This window comes from Cynocephalus volans, chromosome 2, assembly GCF_027409185.1.
Source record: "Cynocephalus volans isolate mCynVol1 chromosome 2, mCynVol1.pri, whole genome shotgun sequence".
Lineage (NCBI taxonomy): Eukaryota > Metazoa > Chordata > Mammalia > Dermoptera > Cynocephalidae > Cynocephalus > Cynocephalus volans.
Window position 1 is genome coordinate 216,853,926 of NC_084461.1, and position 17,818 is coordinate 216,871,743.

General features: G+C 41.3%; 1 protein-coding gene across 1 annotated transcript in view; it reads right to left on the reverse strand.

Annotated features, from left to right (window-relative positions):
• Positions 1-17,818, reverse strand: part of GRB10 (growth factor receptor bound protein 10) — a 162,593-nt gene that overhangs the window by 80,787 nt on the left and 63,988 nt on the right. Inside the window, exon 3 of the mRNA XM_063083332.1 lies at positions 7,942-8,029. The gene's annotated coding sequence lies outside the window, so the exon portion shown is untranslated. The remainder of the gene's footprint in view (positions 1-7,941; positions 8,030-17,818) is intronic.

Consider the following 17,818-nt stretch of genomic DNA (forward strand, 5'->3'; position numbering starts at 1 on the left):
TCCCTAAAATTGATACACCAAAAGGCATGAGCACTGTAAAGCTCTTGCTGGACAGTAGCAAGTGCCTACCGGAATTAGTGCCATTTCCTCACACTCCCAGTGATGGTGTGAAGGGCATGTTTATGGAATGCCCACTGTGGCAGGCATGGCATGAGCTTCACAGACACCTCTTTCCAGTCCTCACAACTCTGCAAAGAAGGCGCTGTGATCCCCAGATCGCAGATGAGGAACCTGAGGCTCAGCTAACCAAGACAGCACAGTTTTAAATAAAGCCAGCATTCAACGGCAGGCCTCCCAGGCCCTCACTGCCCACTAGGTTCACAGATCTCTGGGGGCTCTCTTCAGACTTTCAAGTACGGACCTTAAACCTCCTTTGCAGCTCCCTGGGGCATCTTTGCTCAATTGTGCTCCCAGCAAAAGACATGGCCGAATGGCCCAGCTTCGGTGGTGAGCAGTAACAATCAAATACAACTTCTTTAAAATGAGAAAAGGACAAACTTGTAAAAATCACAATTCTCTGAAACTTCACAACTCAAAGATAGCATCAAGGAAAAAACTAAATACAGAATTACCATCATGTGGTCCAGCAATTCCTCTCCTGGTATATACCAAAAGGACTTGCAAGCAGGGACTCAGACATCTGTACACCAATGTTCATTGCAGCATTATTCATAATAGCTAAAAGGTGAAAGTCTCCCAAGTGTCCATTGGTGGATGAATGGATAAACAAAATGTGGTATATCCATACAACAGGATACTAGTCTACCTTAAAAGGAAAGGAATTCTGATACATGCTACAACATAAATGAACCTTGAAAATGTCATGCTAAGTGAAAGAAGCCAGTCCCCAAAGAAAGAATACTATATGATTCCTTTTATATGAGGTACCTAGAACAGGCAAATTTGCAGAGACAGGCAGTAGATTAGAGGTTGGGGTGATGGGGGCAGTTATTACTTAATGGGTACAGATTTTCTGTTTGGGGTGGTAGAAAAGTTTTGGAAATAGTGGTGACGGTTGAACAACACCATGAATATAATTAATGCCACTGAATTGTACACTTAAAAATGGTTAAAAAGGTAAATTTTGTTTTATATATTTTACCACAACAAAGAAATATTTTTTTAAATTTTCAGAAGTAATTCTAGCTGTTGCAAAACTATCCACTTGCACAGGAAAATGCATCCCTTCTTGCAGCATGCTGCTAAGAAATGCATGAAGCATTTTTAGCAACTGTCACACAAAAATAAGCTGCTTACGCTAGAAACAAGGTAATGAAACAGGAGAAATAAATCCTCTTTGCCAGATAGAAGTAACAGGTCAAGGAAAGTCACAGCTAATCTTTTATTCTAAACATCAGGTCCTTTGCAAGGAACCAGGCAACTCCAGATCAAACACATCATGCAAACCTCAGGCCTGTTATCATAGCGTCAGATTATGCCTTGAAAATTAGGAAGCAAGAAAGAACAGCACTGTATCTTGCTCAAATCCGCTCATGTGTCCCAATGTATAAAAAGAATTGTGCATGTTGAACTTGGTGTCAGGCATGAGGATGGCATGAGGACATGGAAGGTAGGTCATAGGCTGGCCTGGGACGGTGGCCGGACCACCCCCAGGGAGGGAACGGCCTTTGCACAGCACTGCCAGAGAGCTGCAAACCCCGGCTTCCTCATCAGACTCCCGGGGCTGTGAGGATGCCGGAGGGAAGATGAACACTGCACTTGGACGCACTTGAAAGAGGGATTTGTGCCTTTCTGTTCCACATAATAGACCTCAAAGCACCAGCTTCCTTGATTTCCAGCTTAGTTGGTTTCCATATTTTGCATATGAAATGAGTATCCAGAATCAGATACAAACACATCACACTTTCCTTTTTTGCAAACTGCCTAGTCATACTCTTTGCCAGTTTTTCTGTTTGTTTCTCTTATTTTATACAGTTTATAGGATTTTTTTTTTAAATAAGCAGAGGATGCTAATACTCTGCATGTTATATGCATTGAAATATTTTTTCCCTGTTGAAGTATGCCTTTTAGTATTTTAAATGTCATCTATTATTGTGTATAGAAATTTATACTTGTAATGTACTCAGACTTCTCATTTTCTCTTTATGGTTGTGCTAAGTCTTATGCAGAAAATTCTTAGCCTGAGAGCATACAGATTCTCACTGTTCATTATTTCTTGTTATTCACATAAAGACATTTTGTTTTCTCACTTTTAGTTATTTAATTGGCCTGAAGTTAATTATTGTGCATAGTGTGTGGTAGGGCTCCATTCGCTACCCCACACCCCTTGTGAATAGTCACGGTTCCTGTGATTTCTGTTCTGCCAAGACTTCTCTGTGCTGCATTTAGTTTCCATAAATGCGTGGGTCTCTTAATGGGATTTCTACTCTGGTCCTTTGGTCTATCTGTCTGCCCTTGAACCAACAGCATCCTTTCTTAATTGTGATGGCTCATAAGAAGTCTTGCTATCCGACAGCGCAAATCACTCTCCACACACCCAGTTCTTCACATTTCTCTTGGCTGTTATTGAGTTTCGCTGTCACACCTAAACTCTGCTGGGAATTTGGTTGCACCTGCATTAAACTTTGAGACGAACTTGGGAAAATGGGACATCTTCACTATATTAAGTCTTCTGATCCAGGATCACAGTATAGAGCTCCCCACTTTTCACATCTTTTTTATGTTCTTTAGCAACATCCTAAAATGTCTGGTAACCTTGCTGAATTTACTCCTGGATACCTTATAATTTTTGTTACTATTATAAATGCTATTATAAATTTCTTTTTGCATTACATTTCCTGACTGTTTTCTACTGGTGTACAAGAATACTATGACATATGATCTCCAATTATATCTACCATCTTGCAGAACTCTTACTCATTTTAAAAGTCTGTCTGTATATCTGTGCAGATGTTCTATTTGGATAATAATGTTATTTGCCAATTGGCACAGATTTTATTTCTTTCTTTCCAACTTTTACATTTTTGTTTCTTTGCTTGCTTGTTTTTTACACTGGCTAAGACCGCTAGTAACAGCAGGCACCCTGGTCTAATTCTGGACTTCTATGGACACAACTTTAACATTTCTCCCCTATGTACGATACACGCTGTAGGTTTTGGACAAATGCACTTTAATAAGTTAAGAAAGTTTCTTTTCAGTACTGGTATGGTAACAGTTTTGTCGTCAATGTTTTTTATGTATTATAATGAGGCAGAATCATATTAAAATGTTCTTTTTCTATCTGTTGAGATGATCTTTTTTTTTTCCCTTTGATCTTTTAACACATTGCACCTGTTCACAGTCTTATGATGATAAACCATGCTTGCATTATTATAATAAACCCAACTTGGTCATAACATTTGTTCTGTATTTCATTTAGGATAAACTGCTAAGTTTGATTAGTGTTTTACTTAGATTTTTGGTTGTATGTTAACATGTGAAATGGGTCTATAAATCTGATTTCTTGTACCGTTTCAAAGCTACACAAACATGAGTGGGAGAGCTCTTGTCCTCTGTCTCCCCCCTCAACAGTTTATATAAAGAGAGAAGTTACTTGTCCCTTGCAAGTATCAATGACACTCATTTGCAAAACTACCTGAGCATTTTGGAGGGGACAGTATTGATAACTGAATCCATTTCTTCCAGAGTTATTTCTTTATTAAGATTTTATATTTCTTCAAGAGTCGATTTTGCTTTTACATTTTTGCAGCAAATTATCCATTTCCCCCTTATTTTTACACTTATTGTTCATGGTTTATTTGTTGTGGTTGTTTTTAAAACTCTACTGCACCATACTGTACATAAGGAGATGTGGTTTTCTTGTGTGCCTTTTCCTCCTACGTGTCTGTGCTAGCCTTCTGCTGCTATGGTAGTTTTCATCAAAGACTGATTTTTGAATTATTCCTATCTATTGAAACTGTATTTCAACAGTTTCCGATTTTAATTTTTATAATTACTTCCTTCTATACTCCTTAGAGTAATAAAATTTTCATTTTTCTAATTTCAATCTTCCTTCTTTTTGAAGCTTAGGAATTTAGTCTTACATACCACTTCAGCAGCATTAGACGACTTTCAACCTATAGTACATCCATTTCCATTGAGTTCTAAATGATTGATATTTTCATTACGACTTCCTCTAATCCATGAGTGAAATAAGGGTGTGTTTTAAAGTTTTCACACATGTTTACGTGTTTTCTTTTGAATTTTTTACATTAACATCTGATTTAATCATACTGGGTCAAAGAACATGGCTTACATGAAATAGATTGCTTAAAGTTTAGTGCAATTTTCCATACATGGTTGACTTTCCAAAAAGTTACACTTTTCAGGAAAGAATCAAGAGACTGTTGGATGCAGAGTTCTCTGCCTATCTATTTATTCAAGCCTGTTAATACTGTTATGAATATACTTAGAATCACTCCTGGTATGTTATTTTGTATTTTCTGTTTAACATCGTTTTTCTTTCAAATCTTTTTTCTTCCTTTTCTAATTAATGCTGTTTGTTTGTTTTGAAATATATATTCCCTTTATATTCTTTTCTGCTAGGTTAGAAATTTTGGATTAAATGCGTATTCTCTTAGTAATTACAGTCAATGTTTTAGTTGCACCTAATATTTTTAAATACATAATTAAGAAATTTTTTCTCTACCATGACCTCAAGTTATTCTACATTTAACTTCTCCTCACTGGGGACTTATTATGATTTAATTACTCACTGAGTGACCCCCACTCCCAAAAGACACACACAGCCTGGAGCTTCAGTTTAAGCTTATTTGAACAAATGGAATAACACTCACAACATGGTACCATTTTCTGCACACATTATTGACCCTTCTATGCCACGTCTCCCTCCCTATTTACGTGCCTTCTCCCTGAAGTACCTATTTTATTTTTTTATGTGCTTTTTTGTTGGTTTTTGGCTGCTAGCCAAAATGGGGATCTGAACCCTTGACCTTGGTGTTATGACACCATGCTGTAACCAACTGAGCTAACTGGCCAGCCTCTGAAGTACCACTTTTAATAATTCTTTTAGTGAGGATTGCCAGTAACACATTTGCCTGAAAAGGTTTATTTAGCCTTCATGACATGCTGGTACAAAACTCTAGACAGTTATTTTCCCTTGGTGCCTTGGAAGTACACCGCGTAGTCTCCTGACATCTCTTGTGCCCGGGTCTGTACCAGCCCTGTGGTTGTCCCCGTGTTAGGGATGTTTCTTCCCTTGAGATTTCCTGCTCATCTTCCATTTCTGGAATAGTGTTGAAAGTTTTTAAACAGAGATTGACCTTCTTTCTCTTGTTAGTTCTCTGAGCACGGTTTGGGGACTTCTCGGTCCGTGTCTCTGAGTTTCCCTCTCTGCCAGCCCCTCCCGCTTGTCCTCTGAAGACGGCAGAAGCATCTGGTCTGACTGCCCCCGACGTCTCTCCACGTCTGCGCCACAGCGAGAAGATACCCTTAGGACTTGCTTCCAGCTCTGTAGCCCCCTGTACACAGAATCCAGCACTTTTTAAAGTGTCAATAACTATATATTTTCAAAACTTCTTACTGACTCTTTCATACCCTTCTGCTCTTACTGCTGTGTCTTTTCTTCCTGTTGTGTTTCGTAGTTTCTTGCCCTGTTTTAGAGACATTATTCTTTCAACCTTCTGTCTTAGATGTGCATCCTAAGCACATCTATTCAAAGGCTTTGTCAGAATTATTTTTATTGCCCATTGACTGCCTTGGGTTGAATGAACCCCCACAACTTAATCCCCACTGTAACTGTTGAGGATGGGAAGTCCTATTATGGTAATTGAAAGATGGGGCCTTGAAGAGGTGATTAGATTGTAGGACCACGTCACAGTGAATGGATTAATAATGGTGGTCAATGAGGAGGTTAATGTCTCTCTGCTCCACCGTTTCTACCATGCGATACCCTGTATTGCTGTAAAGTCACCATCACCAAGGCCTTCACCAAATGTGTTCCCTGGACTTTGGACTTCCCAGCCTCAGAAACTGTAAGCAATAAATTTTGTTTTTTTATAAGTCACCCAGTTCCAGGTATTTTGCTATAAGCAACAAAAATGGACTAATACATGGGCTAAACAGGTAATCTGTTGGTTTTGTGAACTGTATTTCTTAGTATAGGATCACTTCATGAGTTTTGGAATGCTGGTTTGCAGACTCATTTTGGGTGGTTTCTTCCGGTTTTCTTTTCCACCATGCTTTCTGCCTACGCTTCCCTGTGGAGTGGTCGAATCGGGGCAGGCTGCTGCCTCCTGGAAGACCGTGAAGGTTGCAGCTGCATCACTACGCCACGAGGCTACTCAGTGTAGCTCTGGCTGCAAGGCTGTGCTGGCTGTGCTGGCTCTGTCTGCATTCCTGGCCATGAGTGCATACACACCGCAGTCCCTCCCTGGCAACAGTCTCTCTCCAGCAAGAGAGAGCAAGGGAGCCCAACCCCCAGCTCCTAGCTCAGGCCCTGCTCCCCCGTTGCTGATGGAAGAGGGATCCTCAGCTCTTACTCTTCCCCAGGACCAGAACTGCCTACCACTGGCGGCCCAGCAGATATGGGCACCACTCACTGTTCTGTGGAAATGCCTGTGTTTGAGCCAGGCTGAATCCTGCTGGTTTTCCTGTTTATTCCCTATGTGTGTAGAATGCTTGAAAGGTGGCCAATGTCACAGGTGTGCGTAAAGGTAGGAACTCTCTGGGTCACTGAGCAGCAGTTGAGTTCAACATGGAGAAGTGTGCATTCACTCCTTTCGGCCCTGCTTTGGGAGCTGAGATCATCGGAGGCCCTGATCCTGCTGCCTGCTGCATAGCTCCTTACCAGGAAAGAGAATCAGCTCTCCTCTGCTCAAAGTCCACTCCGCATTCTGTGCTGCAAATTTCCCTTAGCGGTGCCACTTACATGTCTAGGGCACATCAGTGTGTACAACTTAAAGACAAAGGATAAGAGATAAGCTTCAAAAAGTCCTTCCAGTATGATAATTCTCTAATCATAACACAGATTTTTAGATGAACATTAATACCAAGACACATTATTTCAGTTTAAATGAGATCATTTGTAAGCAATACAGGATAATGAGTTAGAACCTTCCCAAGTTTAAAAGGAGGAATTGGTAAACAGAAAGAAAATTAACTACATTGTATATCAATAAATTTTTTAAAAAAAGTTCCCAAGTTTCAAAGCCAATACTAACAGCTTAGTGCTCTTTCTTCTGCATCATCTCCTTTGAAAGCTTTCTAAAATGACGCTTGTCACTGAAAATGATGCTTGTCACTGAAAATCCTGACTGCTTTTACAAATCTTCTAATACTTGAGAAAACATCTCTTTGATTACATGGTCAGATTCCCGCTTTTATTTTTGCTGAATGTCATCCTCTTTCTCATTAAGCAATTTTTAAAAATGTGATCATTCTAATTCCTACCAGGCTCTAATCCCTACGATTTCTTGCCCTTAAACTCTCTAATAATCCAATCAGTGATCCATGTGCATTTTTCCAGTTCCACCCCACCATCAGATTCTGCATCCTATATCAGAACTTCCACTTGTTAGACTGAATTTACTAAATAGCCCTTGTGTCCATTTAGTCCCTCTCCCTTCTTTCCCAAGATGACGCCATGAGAAAATAAATAGAACAAAAGAAATCAGAGAAAGGTAGAGACATAACAAGAGCACATACACGCAAAACCAGCTTGACTGAAAATGTGAAAATGCCAAAGTCAAGCAGATTCCACCGTGGAGAAGTCCTCAATATGCAATCAAGTTGCCTTTAAGTTGAATACTAGGTAACTCAAATGACACATATTGTGAAGTTTTGCTCATTGAAGCCTGTTAACTGAAAGGAAATCCATGAAGATATCACAACCAGGTATCTTTCTCTTTTCTAGAATATAAGGTACTGGCACGGCTGCAGAGCTGCCTCAGGAGTGCCACCGTGTTTCTGCTCATCACTCACCTTGGCGATTTGAGAGCCGGGCGGACTGTGCTGGGACCCCAGGTTCTGCCAGGTTTTGCTGATTGTGAGGGGTCTGCTCCACCTTGTCCTACAACAACAACAAAAGCACTCCAGTTAAAAGACACATTTCACATTTTTCAACATCCACCATCCCTGGCATTTCCTTTCTTCCTAAGTTCCTTACGTCCTTTCCATTCATTTATTTTATTTTTTAGTTTTAAATGACAGTTGTCTAAAATACACAGTGAACGGGAAACTAACTGTGAAAAGGTGCACGCTGTATGGCAAGGGAGTTAGAGGAAGTTACTCCTGTTTTTTGGCTTAAACAGCTTTCCCTAAATAGCAATTCAAAAAGAATTATTATTGTTAACTGCTGGACTTCGGCAATGAATATAAATAATTAACATTCCACAGAACACATGCATTTTCTACAACAATTACTGGTAATCAAGCGTTGGGATTTCTGTTACCTAAGACAGAAACATCCAGAGAGTGTTTTATAAACGTCTTCCTCCACAAACATAAGGAGCTTGGTGGCATTTTTTAGACATCAGGTGAGAACAAAAACTTTAGACTAAGTTTAAAACAGCAATATTATGACCCCAAGCCCACAATTCCAGGAAAACTTCTTCATGGGAACATAATAAGCCAATGAGAGACATTAAAATGTAGGAAAAGAAAATGCGCCTTTTAATATTTATATGTTCATAAAAAATATTAGCAGTGATAAACGGGGTGGGGAGATATCAATTTTCTCTTAAAGATTTATAAAATCTCTGAAATCTTTATAATGCATATATATTACCTCTGGAATTAGATTTTGAACTGTGCCAAAAGCACAAGACAGCTGCTCTAAAACCTTCTACATTATCCCCCCCTTACCCCCAGGGATATGTTCCAAGACTCCCATGAATGCTTGAAACTTCGGATAATCCCAATTATATATACCATGTTTTTCCTACACGTACCTATGATAAAGTTTAGTTTATAAATTAGGCACAATAAGAAATGAGAAACAATAACTAACAATAAAACAGAATGATGACAGTAACATATGTAATAAGAGTTACGTGAATGTGCTCTCTCTCTCTCTCAAAATATCTTACTGAACCGTACTCCCGACTTTTGGACCACGGGTAACTGAAACTGAGGAAAGTGAACCACAGAGAAGGGGAGACTACTGTATTAATACACACATTGTCACAAATATAGCAGGTGACTTCAGCAACCTTATCCCTATCCATGCAAAAGGAACTCCCAGTACCGCAAGCGATGACACCGTACTGCCAACGTGCACACAGAGCTCACTCTGCCAGGCTGGGCTCCCATTTCACAGAGGATGACACTGAGGCACAGGAAGGATAGTTACTATCACCCAGTGGGTCAGGGGTTGTCCTGCCAGAGCCCAGGTGACCTGACTGCAGAACCCAGGCTTCTTCCCACCACACTGCAATGCCCAAACTGCCCAAGAACTCCAAAGAGCACGACAACTTCAGCTAGGTGTCAGAGCGCAGGGCTTGGCACTGTGACCTACTCTTATTGCCTGAATGCTTCCCAGCAAGTGGCCTCTCTGCCCAGAGCCTTGTGTGTGAAATGGGACCGACACTAACGTCGCCTTTACTGTGTGAACACCAACCTGCAAGTGCGCAGGTTTAGGTCTGCTTGGTTTTGTGCTTCAGGGCCACTCACATGGGGGGAGGCAGAGGGGGGAGAGGGGCACCCGGGGCAGAGACTCCAGAAGAGCCTGTTCCACATCTGCCACTTAGAAGAAAGAGGCTCGTCCCTGGAAAGGCAAAGTCGCATTTACGCCTTCCTCCAGAAAATCTGGAGAGAACAAAACAAAGCCCTAAGAAATAGGAGAGATATTCATTGGCTTCTCTTTCTCTCTCTTTTCCCTCTTCAAAAGGAAATAGCTTTTTGTTTTTTAATCATAGATATAAAACTTGCTAATTGTGAAAATCTGGAAAAAGGTGAAGAAAAAGTTAGAACAAACTTGTCTCTACTTTGACACCCAGAGGGTTTATCCTATCAGTTTGTGGTATGTTGTTTCAGAGAAACAAAAACAAAAAACCACTATGTGCATGCATGTACTGCAATGTTTGAATTATTTTTATAGAGAGCATATATGCTATATTACAAATGATCCTGGTTTAAAAAAAAAAAAGGAATCATAATCATATTCCACATATTACCGTGTGTTGGTAGTGGTTTTTGAAATTTCCCAGGTCAACACACTTCATCTCTGTCAGCGCTGTCCCACAGCTCTAGCGTGCACAGCTCAGTGGGTGCATTGCATGACTTATTTACCCGATGTCCTGCTACGAACATGCGGGAAGTTAAGAATGCAGGCTTTTGATGAGAAACATGGGGAGGGCTTGTTTGGAGGGCATGGTGTCCAGGATGCAAGAAGAATGCCACCGAGAACTGCCCCGGAAGTGCAGTGGATAGAGCTGGGCTCTCAGGGCTAGTTGAGGTGGCACCTCCCAAATTCAGCAGGGTCTCCTCATCTGGGGTCACCCCACCTAGTTTCTGCAATTCCACTGCTAATGGCTCCCCACCCCATCTGCTCCTTACCATCTAAGGGAAATATTTTTTTTTTCTTTTCTAAATTTTAAAACAATCCATGTAAAATTTTTAGAAATACAGAGTAGATATAAAATAAAAATTAGTCTACATCCTAGTAGAATAACAGCATTTTCATGGTCTTTGCACTGTTATTAAGTATAGCTACACTGTTGAAATCAGACTGTGTAAATAATTTTGGGTTTTGCTCCCTGACCTTCCCTCAACGACTAACGTTATAAGAGGTTATTTTAAAATCTTGGTAAATATCATTTTTTCAGATTCTAAATTACTCTAGTAGACACTCTCCAGTTGTTTGAAACTTTCAGATAACGTAAATAACAATCACATAAGCACCTTTGCGCATAATACTTTGTCCACATTTCTGATTATTCACTTAGGAACCCAGAAGTAGATGACTAGGCCAAAAGTCAGGTACATTTTTTTAAGACTCTGGATACATACCATCAAACTCTTCTTCCCACAGCTTACCCTTCTACCCAGAATACAGCAAGCTGTCCATTTCATAACACCCAAGGCAGCCAGGACTGTGACTGGTTATGTTTCTCAAAATTTCTTTCTTGCCAGTTCCAGAGGTAAGCAGTGGCCTCACCCTGCTGTCTTAATATGCAGGTCTTTCATACTGAGGCTGAACATTTTTTATGCCTTATTTCTTATTTTAAAATTGACACAATAATTGTGCATACTTATGGGGTACAGAGTAATATTTCAATACACCTTAATACACTGTCTGATGATTAAATCAGGCTAACTAGCATATCCATCAACACCAACATTTATAATTTCTTTGGGTTGAGAGTATTTGAACTCCTTTTTCCTAGCCATCTGAAAATATACAATAAATCATTGTTAATTATAGACACCTAGCACTACTATCAAATACCTGAACTAATTCTTCCTGTTTAGCTGCAATTCTCTGTTAACCAACCTTTTTCTATCTGCACCCCCACACTTCCCAGCCTCTAGGAACCTCAGTTCTACTCTCTACTTCTATGAGCTCACTTTTATTAGCTTCCACAGGAGAACATGTGGTATTTCTCTTCCTGTGCCTGACATTTCACTTAATGTAACAACCTCCAGGCTCATGTATGTTTCTGTGAATGATATGATTTCCTTCTTTTTTATATCTGAGTAGTATTCCATTGTGTATAAACACCACATTTTCTTTACCCATTCATCTATTTGTTGATGAACACTTACGTTGATTCCATATCTTGTCTACTGTAAATAGTACTGCAATAAACATGGGGGTGCAGATATCTCTTTGGTATGTTAATTTCTTTTCCTTTAACATCCAGTAGTGGGATTGCTGAATCATACAGTAGTCCTATTTTTGGTTTTCTGAGGAACCTTCATACTGTTTCCCATAATGGCTGTACTAATTTACATTCCCATCAAGAGTGTATGAGTCCCCTTTCCTCCTCATTGTCACCAGCATTTGATAATAGACATTCTAACTGGGGCAAAATGATGTCTCATCGTGGATTTGAATTGCATTTCCCTGATGATCACTGATGCTGAGCATTTTTTCATACACCTGTTGACCATTTGTATGTCTTCTTTTGAAAAAAGTCTATTCAGGTCTTTTGCCCATCTTTTAATGGGATTATCTGCTTTTATGCTATTGAGTTATTTGAGTCCCCTGTATATTCTGAATTTAATCCCTTGTTGAATGAATTGTTTGCAAACATTTTCTCCCATTCTGTAGGTTGCCTCTTTACTCTGTTGTTTCCTTTGCTGAGCAGAAGCTTTTTACTTTGATGTAGTACCATGTGTCTACTTTTGTCTACTTTTTGTTGTTGCCTGTGATTTAGAAGTCTTTTCTTTTTATTTATTGGACTATACTTTGACAGGCCAGCGAGACTAGTTCCTGAGGGCATGAGGGCTTTCCAATCAAAGATGTCTCTGAATAAATCACAGCCCCACCACTCAGTAGCCAAGGGTGAAGGGCCAGTTACCCTGACCCTCTGAGTCAACTGGCTCATCTGTAAAATGGGTTAAATAGTCCCTCAGGGACTACTGGAGGGTCTGTTTACCATGCAAAGTGCCAAGCTGGGCCTGACCCTTGTGAGCACCCCGTTGGCGGTGGCTACTGATGCCACTGGCCTGTGGACCGATTTGCTTAATTCTCCCATGATGAGCTCTTTATCTGGCAGGAAACTAAATTTAGTCTTATTTGCAGCAAATGTTTTCCCCACCTTGTCTGTCTTCAGATTTAAATATTTTTTAATTCTTATAAGTTTAATTCAATGTAGTCAAGTTTACTGATCTTTTCTTTTTGGTTCATTGTGGAATATACTAAAAAGCATATGTACTTCACAGGGCCTGGTTTTCCAAAGTCTTGCAGTTTCAAATATTGACCTTGCGGAAGACTGGAAACTCTCCTCAGGCTATAAGTCTCTGGTGTAAGGTAAAGATTTGTGGCACAGCAAGGTTGCTGGCTCAAGGACAGACTAGTTACTGATTGTTATGTAATGATACTGAGAGACTGCTGTAGGAAGGAATGTTTGCTAAGATCAAGCTTTTGTTAATTGCCTTACTGGAATGTCATCTGGCTTGTTTCACTGACAGTTACCAGCCTATACTGTTAAACTATAACCCCACCTATGTCTCTTCCTATAACTTCCTGGTCTGGAAAATAAATGCAGGAAGAGGACCCCAATTTGGTGTTAATTTCCTGAGGAAGGGTTGGCTCTCGCTGGAGGGTCTCAGGTAAGTTAACCACTTCGAGGCTTCTCACTGCTCAGAAGAGATGGGCTTTGAGTAATCCTTTGCATCTCCGTCACCTAGGGGAAGTGGGGTGACAAATCCATGGGGGCAAAGCAACACAAAGCAACAGTTCATCATTTTAAGCTTGAAAATTGCCTTCAGCATCTATCAAGAAAATGGAAAGACACTCATTTGTTTATTAGGATTTCTCCTCTGACTTGATGTTTTACTTGTTCATCTATCTGACATTTATTTCAGCAGACAGTAAGAGGGGAGAAAATGACCCCTCCCTGCAGCCACGGCCGACCACCTCATCTGGGAGCATTTACCACCCAAGCCTTCTTTTTGCCTGTTAAGGGAAGTCATCATGCTCATGTTATAATCCTACATACACGTCTCTCTTTCTCACCTACCTACTCAATGGTCCCACAGAGCCGCCCACGCCTGGGCAGAGGCCCCCAATTTCCTCTCCTCACAACCTGCCAACGTGGTTTTCATCCACAGTACATTCCCCCTTGCTTCTTTTACCTGAATTCCTCAGTCATTTTCTTCCAAGCAAACTTAAGAATAGTTTCAAAGTTTGCTTAACTTAGTAAAACTTCTCATCTGAAATACTTACTGATACATACATGAGTAACTACTATGGACGACTAACACGAATGCTGCTACTGGATTATCTGCCTGGAATCAGACTGTAAGAATACTGAGAGTGCGTATCAAGAAAAGACACATCCCATATATGTCAGAGGAGGTGGAACCAGCCTCTACATGGCCTAGGCACCATGCGGCCCTTTCAGAGGCCTCTCTGGGGAGGAGTGTGGCCCTGCAGGACAATAGGCACCCTAGACATTTCATGCACACAAACAAGTTTGAGACTCATTCATCCACCAGACGCACTGCTTTTCCCAAAAACTCCTCTTCTAAGAGACAAGCAAATCAGGCTCCATTAGGACATCTATTTGAAAATTGCTTTCAGCCTCTATCAAGAAAATGGAAAGATACTCATTTGTGTTTATTATGATTTCTCCTCTGACTTGATGTTTCACTTGTTTTACTTGTTGCAAAGACAACTTGCAAACCTTGTCTAGATAATGTCGCCCAATTTAGCAAATTAAAAACACAGGATGTCCAGTTAAACTAGAATTTCATATCAACAACTAATAGTTTTTTGGTACAAGTATATCACAAATATTTCCTTGAGACTTCTCCTAAAAATATTATTTGTAATCTAACTGGGCATCCTACATTTTATCTGGCAACTCCATGCCTCAAGCCCTGTTCAACACCTAACAGGCCTGTATCACAAATTATGGTGGTAAGAACAAAATCTCAACAATTGGCTTATTTGTTTATAGAATTCCCAGGTCAAGAAAGAAATATATCTTTTAAAATTCAACAGATAAGAGCTTCAGACAAGAATTCTGTTCTCTTGAGAAGCCAAGAAAGATCTCATAATATCAAAAATGATGGCATTTGTAAAATAAAGCCAAAACACAAAAAGCAGCAGGGAAAAAGCTAACCACCATGGCATCAGAAAGAAGCTTCTGACAGTGCCGGAAGGTCAGGTGCGTATGTCTATCCACCACTCAAGGGCAAACAGTGGCCTGCTGCCAGGAATAGGGTAATGAACACTGGGATGAGATTAAAGGGGCTGTCATTGTGCTAGCTTGGTTTCCTCTTAAGGCTAGTTTTTGTTTGTCTGTGTGTCTGTTTCCTGGCCTCCCCTATGAGGGGGAGGACTGGACAGGGGGACAGCGTGGCCTTGTGGGTCAGAACGCCTCAGGGGACTGGAAAGGAAGCTGGGATTCTTCTTTAAAGGTGGCTATTAGCAGCAAATGCTTTTTAAACCAGAGCCCTTAATTACTAACCACTGTCCACCTCTAGAAGGTAGGAGAAGAATTCTGGATGAAAACCTACAAACTGAAATATTAACACAGATAAACTCTAAATACTGTAGGTATGCAAAACCAACCAACCCACAGGACAAAAAGGAATGCATGGAATGGTGTGAGAGGACAGGGCAGCCCCAGGGACGCCAGCCTGAGGGTGTGGTGAAAGGGGCTCTCCCGCCCTCCCACAGCCCTTTCCTGCAGCCGCCCTTGCAGATTTCCACTGCCAAGGCAAGGGCAAGACACCACCCTCCGGGACCCCGCCCCCAGGTCCCACAACTCCCTGGTGCCCTCCCGCCCGCCACAATGGGACTTCAGCTAGTGGGCCAGCCAGTGTGAACTGCAGGAGCGCCCACCCCAGGGTGACACTTCTGAAGATAAACATGCAAAATGCAACAGGCCTGGGCTCCATCATTTCACACAAAATGCAGTTAACGTCGAAAAAGATTCAAACTGAAAACCACTGAACTACAATGAGAAGGCCACCCTGGTGAAGAGAAGGGGGCTCTGCCACCTGCCGTCTGTGTCACCTGTACTCTGAAAGGTAGATGCCTCGTGCCTGACACCCACCTCTTCTACTACATGGACCCCTGCCCCAAAACGTGGACAGACAGTCCCTCAAGCAGGATGCAAAGATCTCATATTTACTCTCTCCCCGGCAACACACAAAATCACTCATTCTTATTAAAAATTAATGCAAAAATAGCAGGGTTGTATTCCAATTCCTGGGCACCAGATATAGTGCTATTCAGTCTGTGTGCATTCTCATTTAAATCCTTTTTTTAATATGAACCGTTGTTCCCCCGTTCTTGCAGAGGAGAAGGGAGGAAGGAAACTTGCTCAAGGTGTCACAGCTAATAACAGGGGTGTCCCCGTCCAGGCTGCCTCACAGAACACATTCTTAACAACGAGCTACAGGTAACTACAAAATCTGTCATTATGCAAACCAATCCCAGAAATCCCTGAAACATCAGAGACCTTGGTAAAACCTAGGATCAGCACTCCAATTCTGCCTGTTGCGAGGTGTGCAAAATCTGTCTTCTCCAATGGAAATACCACTGGCAATAAATGAGCCTGAGCTATTTTTTGCCCAAAATAACACTGCCTGTTTAGATGCAATGCTTAATGCCCATGCAAGAGCAAAGGGAACAAGAGATTTTTGAGCAGAGACTTATGTCAAACTGAAGACAACAACTGTTTCCAAGAGTCTGAGACAAGAAAAAGGACAACACAGCAGGCAGCTGTCCCGTATCAAGGGACAAGGGAGCTTTTTATTTGTAATTGTATTCAATTACACTTTTTACTCATAATTGTATTCATATAATCTGCTGAGTCTAACATGAAAATACCTGGACCACCTCTTGTCAGAATGCGAAAAACTTTTCTCCAAAATAGCAAGAATGCCTAACGGCAGGGAAAACGCTACTGTATAAAAACAATCCACTTTTTACTAAATCTCACTGCACCCAACCCTTCCAGGTCTGCAGAGGCACAGAGTGGTCACACGTACTCTACACTCAGCCACCTCTTTCTACATTACCTCCTCCAAGTGCCGCTATCCCTGGTGGGCACAGAAACATCCATTTCGGTCATTCACGGAGGAGGGGGCATCCATCAGCCACTTCTTTTTTTAAATAGCTTTAATGAGATATAAGTTAAATAACATAAATTTCATCTGTTGGAAGTGTACAACCCAATGAATGTTAGTGTAATTATAGATCCCTACAACCATCGCCACAATCTAATTTTAGAACGTTTCCATCACCCTACAAAGAAACCTCATGCCCAGAGACTGTCAATCTTGACGAATGGTTTTCCCAAAATAAAATGCCTTTGCCAAGTCAATTTTGTTCCTGTTGTTTTTGTTCTGGTATTCCCCATGAATGACGCAGCTCAGCCTAAAGGTGGAGAGCACTAGCTGTAGAATTTCTGCAGATGAGCAGCTGCGTGACCTTGGGGAAGACATTGACCTCCCTGTGCGAGGAGATCCTCCAAGGACTGTTTGGAAGATTTAGTGTGACCAATGCATGTAAGCGCCACTCAGTAAACATCAGCGGCTATTTTTACTACCACCCCTTCTGCTGCTGCCGCCTCCTGTCCTCCTCTCCACCATCTCCCACTAACTCCTCCTCCACCTCGCGCCAACTCCACCTGCTCCTCCCACTAGCCACCTCCTCCACCTCCACTTCCCTCCCGCCCCGGCTCCTACCATCACCCTACCTCTACCATGTTCACGGTCCCCATCTCCACCTCCACTCACCACTCACCACTTTCTCCATCTCTAACTTAAACCCCCTCTCTTGTGAAAAGGCAACTGAATAGTTACCAAACCTACATATGCTAACATAATGTTAGTCTGTCAGAATGGTAGCAAGTCGCCCCTTAATCGACTCTGAACTCTGCAGTAACCAAACAGTCTGAGAAATCAGAAGATCTAGGTACGGAATGTCTAAACTGTTCTCTTAGTAATTCTGACAACCACAATCCTTAAAGTACTACAAGAGGATTGGGGAAGATGCAAATTAGGGTATGAATATAATCTGAAAAACAAACAATAAACTTCCACATGGAATAAAATGTGTTTTGATCCTGGCCCCAGGGAATTTCGGCCAACCATGACTCAGAGTCCTGGAAAAGGAGTAGTGATTTCAGGGTGTCCTCCCTGAACATTTATACTCCTGTCCCTTGAAGATGCT